This window comes from Hyperoodon ampullatus (genome assembly GCF_949752795.1).
Source record: "Hyperoodon ampullatus genome assembly, chromosome: 18".
NCBI lineage: Eukaryota > Metazoa > Chordata > Mammalia > Artiodactyla > Ziphiidae > Hyperoodon > Hyperoodon ampullatus.
This window is the reverse complement of record NC_136931.1, coordinates 40,584,337-40,597,798: the sequence shown is the minus strand read 5'-3', so window position 1 is coordinate 40,597,798 and position 13,462 is coordinate 40,584,337. Positions and strand designations below refer to the sequence as shown.

The 13,462-nt window shown below is 50.5% G+C and overlaps 2 pseudogenes across 2 annotated transcripts in view; both read left to right on the top strand.

Moving 5' to 3' along the window:
- The window catches only part of LOC307066834 (zinc finger protein 541-like), a 50,435-nt pseudogene that overhangs the window by 25,978 nt on the left and 10,995 nt on the right, over window positions 1-13,462 (top strand). The window lies entirely within an intron of this gene.
- Window positions 3,634-11,660, top strand: LOC307066198 (zinc finger protein 541-like; annotated as a pseudogene). Its single transcript has 8 exons — window positions 3,634-3,739; window positions 3,944-4,187; window positions 5,832-7,563; window positions 7,761-7,931; window positions 9,679-9,737; window positions 9,945-10,104; window positions 10,262-10,429; window positions 11,328-11,660. The product of its transcript is annotated as a zinc finger protein 541-like (transcript).

Below are 13,462 nucleotides of genomic sequence, written 5' to 3'. Positions count from 1 at the left end.
GATCCTTTGCCCATTTTTTAAGTTGAATTCTTATGTTTTTATTATTGAGTTGTCTCAGTTCCTTATATAGTCTGGATGCAAGCCCCTTATCAAATATATGATTTGCAAATTCTCTCCAATTTTGTGGGTTGTCCTTTCCTGTTATTTATGATATGGTTTGCAGTACACAAGTTTTTAATTTTGGTGAAGTCCAACTTATTCTTAGGCCTGCGATCAATCTTTAGTTAACTTTTATATACTGTATGAGGTAGGAGTCCAAATTTATTCTTTTGCATGTATGTATCAGTTCTTCCAGCACTTGAAAATACTGTTCTTTTCTCATTGAATTGTCTTGGTACTTTGTTTTGTTTTGTTTTCTTTTGCGGTCCACGGGACTCTCACTGTTGTGGCCTCTCCCATTGCGGGGCACAGGCTCCGCACGCGCAGGCTCAGTGGCCATGGCTTACGGACCCAGCTGCTCCGCGGCATGTGGGATCTTCCCAGACCGGGGCACGAACCCATGTCCCCTGCATCGCCAGGCAGACTCTCAACCACTGCGCCACCAGGGAAGCCTTGATGAGAAAAATGTAAATCGGATATTGGCAGGTGCCCCGTATGACCTGAGCACTCATGCTGTTGCTGTCACCATGTGGGTCCCACCCTCCATAACAAGTGAAGCCCGATGACACTGGAAATGAAAGTCTCTGGCTTCATGGTCGGGTGGTATATTAGTTATCTATTGCTGTGTAAGAAATTAAGCTGAAACTTAACAGCTTTAAACAATTGGAAGCTTTTACAATAGTGCTGCTTAGAGGGTCAGGGAACCCAAACTGTTTGTGGTTATCCAAACTCACCCCCATCTTATCTGCGGTCAGAATACAGTGGCAAGCACAAGTGGGTGGTCCAGAAGAATTTCTGAATGTAAGAAGAGAGTTGGGCAAAGGTTTCTTATGAATCACCTCCCCCTAGCCAAACTCCACCCCCAGAAAACAGTGTTTTCTCAACCCCAAATTATCTGCATCGTAATCATCTAGGGGTCCTGTGAAAAATGCAAATTCCTGTACCCCACCACAGACTTTCCTAATCTGAATCATTGGAGGTAGGGCCCTGGAACTTAAATTTTTCAAAGAAACGTTCTTAGAAGAATAGTTTTTAGATATGCATAAAAATTGGGAAGATGGTATAGAGAATTTCCATATACCCCACACTCAGTTTCCCCTATTCTTATCTTACATGAGTATGGTACATTTGTTACCATTAATGAACCAATATTGTTATATTATTATTAACTAAAGTCCATCCTTCATTCAGATTTCATTAGTTTTTACCTCATGTCCCTCTTCTGTGCCAGGATCCTCCCAGGACACCACATTACATTTAGTTGTCACATCTCCTTAGGCTCCTCATGGCTGTGACAGTTTCCCAGACTTTCCTTGTTTTTGATGACAGTTATGAGAAGTCGTGGTCAGGTATTTTGGAGAATGTGCCTCAGCTGGGGTTTGTCTTATGTTTCTTATGATCCGAGGGGGAGGAAGACCACAGAAGTGAAGTGCCACTGTCCTCACATGGTATTCAGGGTGCACAGTATCAGTGTGACTTGTCACTGTTGACGTTAACCTCCACCACCTGGCTGACAATGTTTGTCATGTTTCTACGCTGTAAACTTAGTCCCCGCCCCCAATACTGTCATCTGTGGAAGGAAGTCACTGTGCACAGTTCATGCGTAAGGTGTGAAGAGTCATGCTTCAACTTCTTGAGGGCAGAATAGCCACACAAATTATTTGGAATCATGCACGGCCATTTATTTATTTGTTCAGTCATTCATTTATATCAGCATGGGCTCACGGAGATTTTATAGACTGGGTTATTATCCAGTGCTACTTTGTTGCTCAAGTTGTTCCAGCTTTGACTATTGGGAGCTCTTTCAGTTGGCTCCTGTGTCTCTTTGACATACCCCATTTGTGTTTGTGTGTGTGTGTGTGTGTGTGTGTGTGTGTGTGTAAGAGAGAGAGAGAGAGATAACGAGATGGAGGCTGAGAGACTTCTGTTCTGGAACTACCAGATACTCTAAGCACATCCTGTATAATTTCCTGCCCAGTCCTAGAACCAACCGTTTATCCAAGGAGCCCTGGTTACTTTTATTGGAGAACAGTATTAAAAACTAAGATCTGGGCACTAGGTGTGTTTGAACCTGAATTTTTAACACAGTCTCACCAGCTATTTCTTAATGAAACCAGAGTTAGAGAACCTCTGCTCTCAGTTTTGACTCCCGTCGCTCAAGTATCAGCATACATCAGAGGTACTGCAGGTCCGGTTCCAGACCACCACAATAAGGCCAATCATAGGAGTTTTGTTTGTTTCTTTCCCAGTGCCCATAAGTTATGTTTACACTATACTATAGTCTATTCAGTGTGGAGTAGCATTTTGTGTTAAAAAAAAAAAAGTGGGGCTTCCCTGTTGGCGAAGTAGTTGAGAGTCTGCATGCTGATGCAGGGGACACGGGTTCGTGCCCCGGTCCGGCAAGATCCCACATGCCGCAGAGCGGCTGGGCCCGTGAGCCATGGCCGCTGAGCCTGTGCGTCCGGAGCCTGTGCTTCGCAACGGGAGAGGCCACAACAGTGAGAGGCCCGCGTACCACACACACACACACACAAAAGTACATATGTTAATTTAAGAATACTTTATTGCAGACTTCCCTGGTGGCGCAGTGATTAAGAATCCACCTGCCAGTGAAGTGGACACAGGTTCGAGCCCTGGTCCAGGAAGCTCCCACATGCCGCGGAGCAACTAAGCTCATGCGCCCCAACTACTGAGCCTGCGCTCTAGAGCCCGCAAGCCACAAGTACTGAGCCCGCGTGCCACAACTCCTGAAGCCCGTGAGCCTAGAGGCCATGCTCCGCAATAAGAGAAGCCACTGCAATGAGAAGGCCACACACCGCAACAAAGAGTAGCCCCCACTCTCCACAGCGAGAGAAAGCCTGCACAGCAATGAAGACCCAATGCAGCCAAAAATAAATAAATAAGTAAAAGAAATAAGAGAAAAAAGTCTTCAAGTATTTGGAAACTAAAGAACACTCTTCTAAAATAACTCACGGGTCAACGAAAAAAAATCAAAAATGAAATTATAAAAAAAAACCTACTCATTTACCCAAGGAGTAGAGAAACATGGAAAATTCAGATATATAGGAAAAGGAAAATTAAGTTGATCCATGATGCTACCAATCAATCCCATTCTGTTTGTTTCTATTCAAATTTATTTTTCCCTTTTAAAGACTAGATCATTCCGTTTTTCAACAATCCTCTTGTTAGTGGCACAGCACTTAGTGGTACAGCATGAACATCCTTTCACGTGAATGGATATTTTCCTACAGTTGTATCTTAAATGCCTGCACCATAGACCACTGAGACCAGAATGCAGTCACCCACCTGCCCTCGTGTCAGTTATTAGGTGGTTTCTCACATTTCACCAGGAAAAACAATGCTGCAGTTAACTCACTTGCAGTTATCTGCAAGATCTCCGTTAATTTGTACAGATCTGCCTTAATTTCCTTAATTAAAAAACCAGAGTGGAATTGGCTGGGAGAAAGGACTTAAACTTTTCTAAGATTTTGCCTTGTGGATTGCACTTACAAGTGTGCTGTTGATGTTACCGTCATGAAGTCCTGCCTGTCCAGTCACTCTGTCCTGGAAGCACTCAGACTGTTGCTGTCCCCTCCCTTACCCCCCAAGTGTGGCTTCAAGATTGGGTGCCGCCCTGGAGGTGTGGCTTGCCCAGGGTCCCTTCTCCCCCTCACCTGGTTCTAAGCCTGGTCTTCTCTGCGAGTGAAGCTGCTGAAGTTGGGGTTCTCGGCCAACTCCCTGAGTTGGACTCAGCTGCTGAAGTTGGTCCGAGGGTGGTAGAGTGCTTCCGCCCGGGCTCCGATGTCCCCGGATGTCATAACCTGTGCTTTCTCCCTCTGTCTAGACCTGGGGCTAGGCGTGGTCAAGGTGCCCAAAGAGGCTAACAAAGGAGGCAGGGCCACGTCTGGGAGCACAAGGAAAGGAAAGCGGCAGCACAGGTCCCCTCAGAACCCACTCCTGGACTGCAGCCTCTGCGGGAAGGTGTTCAGCAGCGCCAGTTCTCTCAGCAAGCACTACGTAACCCACAGCCAGGAGAGGAGACACGTGTGCAAAATCTTCAGCAAGGCCTTTAAGCGTCAGGACCACCTGTATGTAGGAGTCTGGTTGGGACATCTGTTCAGGGGGCTGCTGGGGGCTGGGCGTGTTCCTGGTTCTTTTGCATCCCCTGCCATCCACCTGCACCGCCCCCCACCGTCGGGTGTCCCAGGTGTGTGCGACCTGTGCTCCTCCCACGGCCAGTGTTTGGGGGGGGCAGGGCCTACACTGCCCCGGACAGCCCGCCCTCCCCAGCCTTCAGATTCACTCCAGTGAGGAGAGCGCCACTGCGACTTGCAGACAGGACCCATGTGCTTTAAAAACACACTCCAGCGGCAACTGTGTCATGGAGGGAGTTGGGCTAACTGTGTAGAGAAATTTTCAGAGCCCCTGGTGGGTGTCTGAGCAGAACAGATATGCACTCCATGAGGAATATATGTTGGGATAACACCAGGGCGTGAGGGGTTCTGAAATGCCTGTTTCTAGAACATGGCAATGGAGTGTTCACTCTCTTTTTTCCTTTTTTAATTCCCCCTTTTATTAACTCGATTTTTTTTCAAAACGTGACTTTAAAAAGCAAGCTCAGTGTAAGAGGAGCAGAATTCCGTTTGTTCTTCATGTCTTAGAAATGATAAGTTTTCTTGCTGCCGAGGGAGGAGAGACAGACTTTCAAACTGAGAGACTCGTAAGTGGGAGAGGACGATCCCTTGCATGTTTACAGCTCGCCCAGCCTTTACTGAGGCTTCGATGGATCCCGCTTTCATTGTATCCTCTCCCCTCTCGCCATTAAGGATGGGAAATGATTTACTCCTGTCACAAGCTGGTAACAGTTAGGGCTAGAAAGTGGGTCTCCGGATGCCCTCTCTGCTGCTTCCCTCAGATGGAGGCCAAGGGTCCACCTTTGGGAAAGGGTTTCATTATTTACTGGGTCCAATTGATTAGAACCATCTGGAGTAGGATTGTTGGGAACCCAGAGGGTGATTTACCCATTTGTTTATATTTATAATATATTAATGCAGGTATAAGTATGATGTAAATATAATACATACTTGCATTCGTTTATATTTGCAGAAATTATAGGCACATTTGGCTTTCTGTTGTTGTTGCTGTGGGGCTCCCAGGTAGCTGTCTAGAGGACTCCTGTGGGAAGGCAAAGACTCCTTTGTTGAAGGAAGGATCATCACCAAGTTAGCATTTCCTCAAGTGCGTTCTCAGAACTCTGCATCTCTGGTTCTTGGGGATGCTAAATGTGTCTATTTAAAGAAATGGTTTTGTGGGCAAATAAGTTTGAGAGACATGGAAAGTTCAACAGATCTCTCTTTCTCTGCTCTGTGGCTTTTCAGTTTGCTACTAGGAACCTCCAAGAAGTAAAGAGTGTTTTTTCCAAACTTATTTGCCAGCTGGGCCCAAGTCCTCAGGGAGCAACCCTGGAGACTGGTGTTCCTTAGGAACCCACTTTGGGGAACTCTGACTTGGCTCCCACTGATTTTTTTAATCTCAAATTAGGGGTTTGCTTAGGGATGAGGGCAAGAGCTCCCCCTTCCAGACGGCTTTGGCCTTAGCAGGGGTCTTTCCTCATAGGGTCTGAGCACAGTTTATGAGTTGTGATGCTGCTGCCCCCTGGGGACACGTCTGGATTCCTGCAGTTAGTGACCCACGCCGAGACACCCGCTAACTTTCTCCTCATGTGATTCCAGGACCGGGCACATGCTCACCCACCAGAAGACCAAGCCCTCTGTGTGCAGTGCGCAGGGCTGCAGCAAGAGCTACTGCGACTACCGCTCCCTGCATTGGCACTCCGAGGTCCAGCACGGCCTGTGCATCCTCAAGGAGGCCCCCCCCGGAGGAGGAGCCCTGCGGGAACTCACCCCACGCGCACGAGGTGGCAAGCCAGCCCGCACCCGCGAGCCTGTGGTCCCTGGTGCCCCCGGAAGCCCCATCCCCCAGCTCCCTCTTGCCCAACTGAGACCTCCTGTTCTGTATCATGAACAGCATCGTCTGCCAGAAGATCCCTTCTCCCGGGCCAGCCCTGGGAGGGCCTTCAGACAGCGGGGAAGGGAGGAACACGGCCTGTTCCTCCCTGCCCTCGTCAGGGTCCTCCTTCTGCGGCCCAGCCAGCACCCCGGCGGCCCCAGTAACCCTGGGCACTGAGGTTCCCGAGGAGCCCCGGCCCCCACGGAAGGAGCCGGGCACGGACGTGTTCACAGCCATCCACTCGTGGGCAGCTGAGAACAGCGGCCCAACCCAGCTGAGCCGGAGCTGCCGCTGCTCCAGCCCCCATCATCCCTGGAGGGCTGGCCCGAAGGCGCTCCCCTGCCCACCTGCCTGCCTCTGTTCCGTGGCCAGACTGTCCCCGCCAGTTCCCAGCCATCAAGCCACAGTTTCCAGTGGCTCTGAAACCTGTCGGGCTGCCCTAAGAGCAAAGGAAACAGTATGTTTGTCGTCCACAAGCCCTCTGCAGTTCTGTCCCGGTAGGGCTCCGAGCCTGGCCCCGGGCTCAGCAGCTACTCCCCTGCGGCGGAGCCCTCACCCAGCTGGGGCACCGGTCTGGAGGACACGCCGTCTTTCCCTCCCACGCTCCTGAAGGCACCAGGGGAGGCCTCGGGTGACCCCAGATATGTCAGCACCAGTGGGGAAGACGACTCCTGGGCTTCCAAGAGGCGCAAATTTGACTGCGACTCCTCGTGGCAGAACCCTGGTGAGCCTGGCCCCCAGGACAGCCCAAAGTCCAGCGGCCTCCCGTCGGATGCCACGCCGCTCTTCCAGCAGCTGTTCCTGAAGTCTCAGGAGTCTCTGGTGAGCCACGAGCAGATGCAGGTGTTCCAGATGATCACCAAGTCCCAGCGGATCTCCTCCCACACCCAGGTGCCGCCGCCTCCTCCCAGCTTCCCACACCTGACGACAAGCAAATTGCCCTGAAGTCACTGCAGGGGCCGTGGCCACAGTAGCCCCCGCCTGTGGTGCCCACTGTTGACTCTCCATGCTGGCCCCGTGAACCCTGATCCAGAGGGATCCCTAACCCGCAGGAGAAAATCCAAACCTGCTTTCCCCACAGAGGCCTCCCCCAGCAGAGTGAGCCAGGACACAAAGGGAGCACCAAAAGTGGCTGCTGCTCCACCTGCCCTCACAGCGTCGTCCCTGGACCCTCCTGGGAACCCAGACATCTCCTCTCTGGCCAAGCAGTTGAGGTCCTCGAAAGGGACCTTGGACCTGTGGGACATCTCCCCTGGGGCCCTGCGTCAGACCCAGTTAGGAGGAGAGGAGTCATCCAGAGCCCACCTCCCAGGGAAGCAGGCCCAGGCTGAGAATGGCACGGCTTCTGGGGCCACAAAAGGTGAAGAGGGCCCGGCCTGCTCCTGGGGCGGAGGCTACAGGCTCTTCTCTGGCAACTCCAGGGCCCAGCGCCTTTCAGGCTTCCGGAAGGAGAAAGTGAAAATGGATATGTGAGGGCTTCCCTGGTGGCGCAGTGGTTGAGGGTCCGCCTGCCGATGCAGGGGCCATGGGTTCTTGCTCCGGTCCGGGAGGATCCCGCATGCCGCGGAGCGGCTGGGCCCGTGGGCCATGGACGCTGAGCCTGCGCATCCGGAGCCTGTGCTCCGCAACGGGAGAGTCCACAACAGTGAGAGGCCCGTGTACCACAAAAAAAAAAAAAAAAAAAAAAAACAAATAAAATGGATATGTGCTGTGCGGCTTCTCCAAGCCAGGTAGCCATGGCCTCCTTCTCGTCGTCGGCCGGGCCTCCAGCGGATCCTCCCTGGGGCTCCGAGTCCAAGCTGATGATATTCAACAGGATCCAGGTACCAGGGCCCTCTCACGGGAGCTGACCATGCGGGAGGCAGAGTCTCGTCCTTACCTGTGTCCGTGTTTCTGACTTGTCCAGGCACTGTATATAACCTCAGCAAATCGTTAGATGCAGTTTGTTTACAGAGGGGGGAATGAAGGTCCAGAGAAGTGATGGTTCCTCACATCACCCTCCACCCTGCAACACACACACACAAAACAGAACAGGGCTTTAGAGTTGTCAGAGACACTTTGCATCATGTTTCTTCACTAAACTTTTTCTATTTGCTTTCTTTCTGCCTTTCGCTTCCTTTTGGATTTGCCTCCTTCACTTTTTCAGAGAATGAAAGGCAGAGCTCCTTTGCCCTTGATATTTGTACGTGAAATGCTGTGTCTATTCTGGTTGTGAATCACAGGTCCACAAGTCCGACTTGTCCCCTGCTGCAGGCCTGGCGCCGGTCCGCCCTTGTGGAGCAGCTTGGGTCCTCCCACATCGTGCCCACGAGGTCCTGGGCGCAGAGAGCTCGGCCATGTCTCTTCGTGATGTTCCGAGGTCCAGCATCCTTCCAGTCACACTACAGCTACCTCCTCCTCTTTTTTTTTTCACAGGTTTAACATTCACGTGCCATCTAATTCGCCATCTTGAGGTGCACCATCCAGTTTGTTTACGAGGTTGTGCACCCATCGCCACTCTTTGCCAAAACACTTTCATCACCGCAAAAATAAACCCAACACCCTGGGTTGTCACCCACAATCTCTCCATCCCTCCCAGCCCCTGGCAACCATGCATCTACCTTCTGTCTCCATGGATTTGCCTATTCTGGACACTTCATGTGATTGGAATCATAATGCTGCGTGGCCTTTTGTGTCTTTTGCTTCTTTCACTTCATATGATGTTCTCAGAGTTCCTAAGTGCTGTAGCACAGGTCAGAACTTCAGTCCTTTTTATCGCTGGTAAGTTGTTCATTGTATGGATACACCCTATTTTATTTATCCATTCATCAACTGATAGATATATGGGTTGTTTTCACTTCTTGGCCATTGTGAATACGCTGCTATGAACATTTGTGTACAGATTATTGTTTAGACATATGTTTTCATTTCTCTTGGGAAATACCTAGGAGCGGAATTGCTGGGCTATAGGGTAATTCTATTGTAGGAAGTGCCAGACTTTTCCAAAAAGCTGTGCTGTTTTATATTCCTACCCAGAGTGTATGAGGCCTGCAGTTTCTCTGCATCCTCACCAACACTTGTTATTGTCCAGTTGGTTCTTTTGATTACAGCCACCTTAGTGGGTGGGAAATGATAATCTTATTATGGTTTAATTTGCATTTCCCTGATGGCTAATAATCCTGAGCATCTTTTAATGTGTTTATTGGCCATTTGTATATCCTCTTTTTATAAGTGTCTCTTCAGAGTCTTTTCCCATTTTTAAATTGCGTTGTGATTTTATTTTTGAGCTGTGAGAGTTCATTATGTATCACAGATACAGAAATCTACATAGTCCCTTATCAGACACGATTTTCAACTTCTTTCTCTTACTCTGTCCTTTCACTTCTTGATGATGTCCTTTGAAGCACAGAAGTTGTAAATTTTGATGAAGTCCAATACGTCTGTCTTTTGTTTGGGTTTGGAGTCATCCAAGAAACCACTGCTTACTCCAGGGTCACCAAGAATTATACCTGTGTTTTCTTCCAAGTCTTATAGTTTTCACTCTTGCATCTCATTTCTGATATGTTGGCTCAGATGTATTTTCGTCTTCAGGGTGGAAATATCTACCGGCTCCCCCACCCGATGAAGGAGGAGAACATGGCGGGTGGCTGGTAAGTTCAGAAGCCCCTCGGGAATCCTCTGGTGGCTTCGTTGTGCTGGCCCTGGGTGAGCGAGCTCTGGATGCTTCACTCCTGAAGGGGCGAGCACTAGGTCACAGAGAATCGGGGGCATCATCTCCATTTCTTTAGGGTTCGTCCAAATCTGTCAGAGGATCAGTGTTTGGGGACGGAGTCCCATTCTCCCTTTCTTCCCCACAGTAACCAGCACAATGGTGGTCCCACAGACTAGGCAGAGCCAAGGAGCACTTACATCTGCAAGAATTGCAGCCAGATGTTTTATACAGAGAGAGGGCTGAGCAGCCACATGTGTTTTCACAGCGACCAGTGGCCGGCACCTCGAGGGAAGCAGGAGCCGCAGGTGAAGGGGCTCGAAGCTGCCATTCATCTCAGGATGGAGCCGCCCTCCTGCGGGGAGCCTGGCTGGGGGCCGGGAGTCAGGGCTGTGCTGCTCTGGAGGGGCCCCTTGCTCCCTACGTACTGTGTCTCTTAAAGGGCTGGCTCTTCTCTGTGTGTAGTTGTGTGGCATGGAGTATTGCAAGCCACCAAGACAGGTGCTGAGGCCGGAGGGGGACAGGCAGAGTTCCCCGAGAGCCAGGAAGTCCTTGGACAACATGACCGCATCCCCTTTGGTGGTCCCTGTGTCGGTGCCTGTGGCTCCAGCGAACCATCCTCCGGGGAGCAAGGTGGGTGCACTTCCTTCCAGCTGCTTTCCAGCTGCCAGTGGGTGCTGTGAGAAAAGACCCCAAATCCTGACTCCAGAAGAGCTTGATTTGCATGTTCATTCATTCATTCAACCTCCAGTGAACTTCCTTTGTGTCTGGCCCTGTGCTGGGCAGGGCTGGGGACACTGCAGCGACCACAGCAGGCCTGTCCCCGTATCCTGGGGCTCCCAGCCCAGCGGAGTAGATAGACCCATCCCCGGACACTGACCACCCAGAACGGGCCGGGCTGGGAGAGGGAGCTGTAGGAGCCCCGAGGGCACCAGAGACCCTGCCTGAGGAAGGGGGTGTTGCAGCAGAGAGCTGGAGGATGAGGAGGGGTAAGATGGGCAGAGAGGAGGGGAGATTGCGTGGAGGTAAGAGAGAGTGTAGCAAGCTCAAGCCGTCGTCTCTTCAGCCTGTGCTGGAAGACCCCACCTGGAGACGTTCATGCTGGACTCGGGTACGGGATGCATGGAGCCCACTGCTTGTCTCCCAGTAGCTGCTGTCATTTTGAGGGCAACAGGTTTTCCTTTTGTCATGCTGTTGCATCCGTCTGGCCCCCACACTTTAAGTGCCAGTCACTTTAACAACGGACATGAATTTCCAAAATGGTCTGAGTGAGGGCCTCTCCTTGGGAGGTGTGTGTGCCTGAGAAGGCCCCAGCCTCAAATATCGCCCGGCTTAGGGTCTGGAGTCTGGCTCAGGCGTGGTGGCCCTGCCTGGCTTCCTGTGCTGAGGACTCTTTGCACGGCCATGCTGGGTGTGCGTCTGGCTGGTCAGTACCCTTTCCCACTCTCAGGCCATCTTGAGGACTGAGCTGTGGGGCCGGTGGCCTCAGGTGACCCTTGTGTTTCTGAAGTCTCTTCTTCTCCGGGGACAGGAGAAGGACGGGGAAGAGAGAGACAGCAAGGAGAGCAGCCAACACAGGAAGCGGAAGAGGAAGAAGCTCCGACGGCCCAAGGCACTGCTCATCCCTCCTCCGCCCTCCATGTCTGGGGAGCCGGGCCCGGGAGGATGCCGCCAGAGCTGCCTGTGCTCGCCCGTGTTCCTGGTGGACCGGCTCCTGAAGGGACTGTCCCAGTGCCCTGCCTACACGCCACCCCCGATGCTCAGCCCCATCCGGGAGGGCTCTGGGCTGTATTTCAACACTCTGTGTTCCACATCTGCCCGGGGCCGTCCCGACAGGCTCATCAGTGCCATGCTTGGTGAGTGAGCTTGATCACCCCATGATAGGCCTGCGGGGGGCCAGACCCCCGCCCCCTGTAGAATTTGGTCCAGCCATTCCCTCTGGCCTACGCTTGGGCCTGGTCTGGGGGTCCTGTTGCTGTTCAGAACTATCCCAGGACCATCTGGGACCAGCAGCCTTCTAGGTGCTTATAATTTTGTAGCCAGAAAGAAAATAGACGCAATTTAGCTTAACCACCATTCTGCCTGCCCTTTCGAGTAATTGTTTAAACAGCTTTATTGAGATATAATTCACATGCCATATGAATCACCCATTTAAAGTGTACAGTGATTTTTTAGTGTATTCTTAGGATTGTACACCCATCCTACAATCTAATTCTAGAGCATTTTCATCACCCCAGATGATTATATCCACGAGCGGTTACACACAGGCCCTGTAGCCCCCAGCTCCTCTGCCCTGGGCAACCACCAGTCTACCAACCTACTTTTTCTATGGGTCTCCCTATTCTGGACATTTCATATAATTGGGATCATACAATATGTGACATTCTGTGTCTAGTTTGTTCACTTAGAATAATGTTGTCAAGGTTCATCCATGTTGTACTATGCATCAGTGTTTCATTTCTTTTTATGGATGAATGATATTCCATTCTCTGGAGAGACAACATTTTATTTATCCATTCATCAGTTAAGGGGCATTTGGGTTGTTTTCGTCCTTTGGCTATTGCAAATAGTGCTGTTAAGAACATTTATGTATAAGTTGTTTTTGGACATAAGTCCTCATTTCTCTTGGGTATACAGCTCAGAGTGGAATTGCTGGGTCAAAGGGTAACTATGTCTAACCGTTTAAGGAACTTCCGGACTGTTTTCCAAAATGGCCGGGTCATTTTAAATTTCCACCAGCATTGTATGAAAGTTCCAGTATTTCCACATCCTTGCTAACACTTCTTATCTGTCTTTTTCATTATAACCATCCTAGTGGGTGTAAAGTGGTAGCTCATTGTGGGGTGTTTGTTTGTTTGTTTGTTTTGCGGTACGTGGGCCTCTCAGTGTTTGTGGCCTCGCCCGTTGTGGAGCACAGGCTCCGGATGCGCAGGCTCAGCGACCATGGCTCTCGGGCCCAGCCGCACCACAGCAAGCGGGATCCTCCCGGACCGGGGCACGAACCTGCGTCCCCTGCATCGGCAGGCGGACTCTCAACCACTGCACCACCAGGGAAGCCCCCTCATTGTGGTTTTGATTTACGTTTCCCTGGTGGCTAACGATGTTGAGAATCTTTCCATGTGCTTATTATCCATTTGTATATCTTCTCGGGAGAAATGTCTGTTCAGATCCTTTGCCCATTTTTTAAATTGAATTCTTATCTTTTTATTATTGCGCTGTCTCAGTTCCTTATATAGTCTGGATGCAAGCCCCTTATCAGATATATGATTTGCAAATTCTCTCCCATTTTGTGGGTTGTCCTTTCATTTTATTTATGATATGGTTTGCAGTACACAATTTTTAATTTTGATGAAGTCCAACTTATTCTTAGGCCTGCGATCAATCTTTAATTAACTTTTGTATACTGTATGAGGTAGGAGTCCAAATTTATTCTTTTGCATGTATGTATCAGTTCTTCCAGCACTTGAAAATACTGTTCTTTTCTCATTGAATAGTCTTGGTACTTTGTTTTGTTTTGTTTTCTTTTGCGGTCCACGGGCCTCTCACTGTTGTGGCCTCTCCCGTTGCGGGGCACAGGCTCCGGACGCGCAGGCTCAGTGGCCATGGCTCACGGACCCAGCCGCTCCATGGCATGTGGGATCTTCCCAGGCCGTGGCACGAACCCAT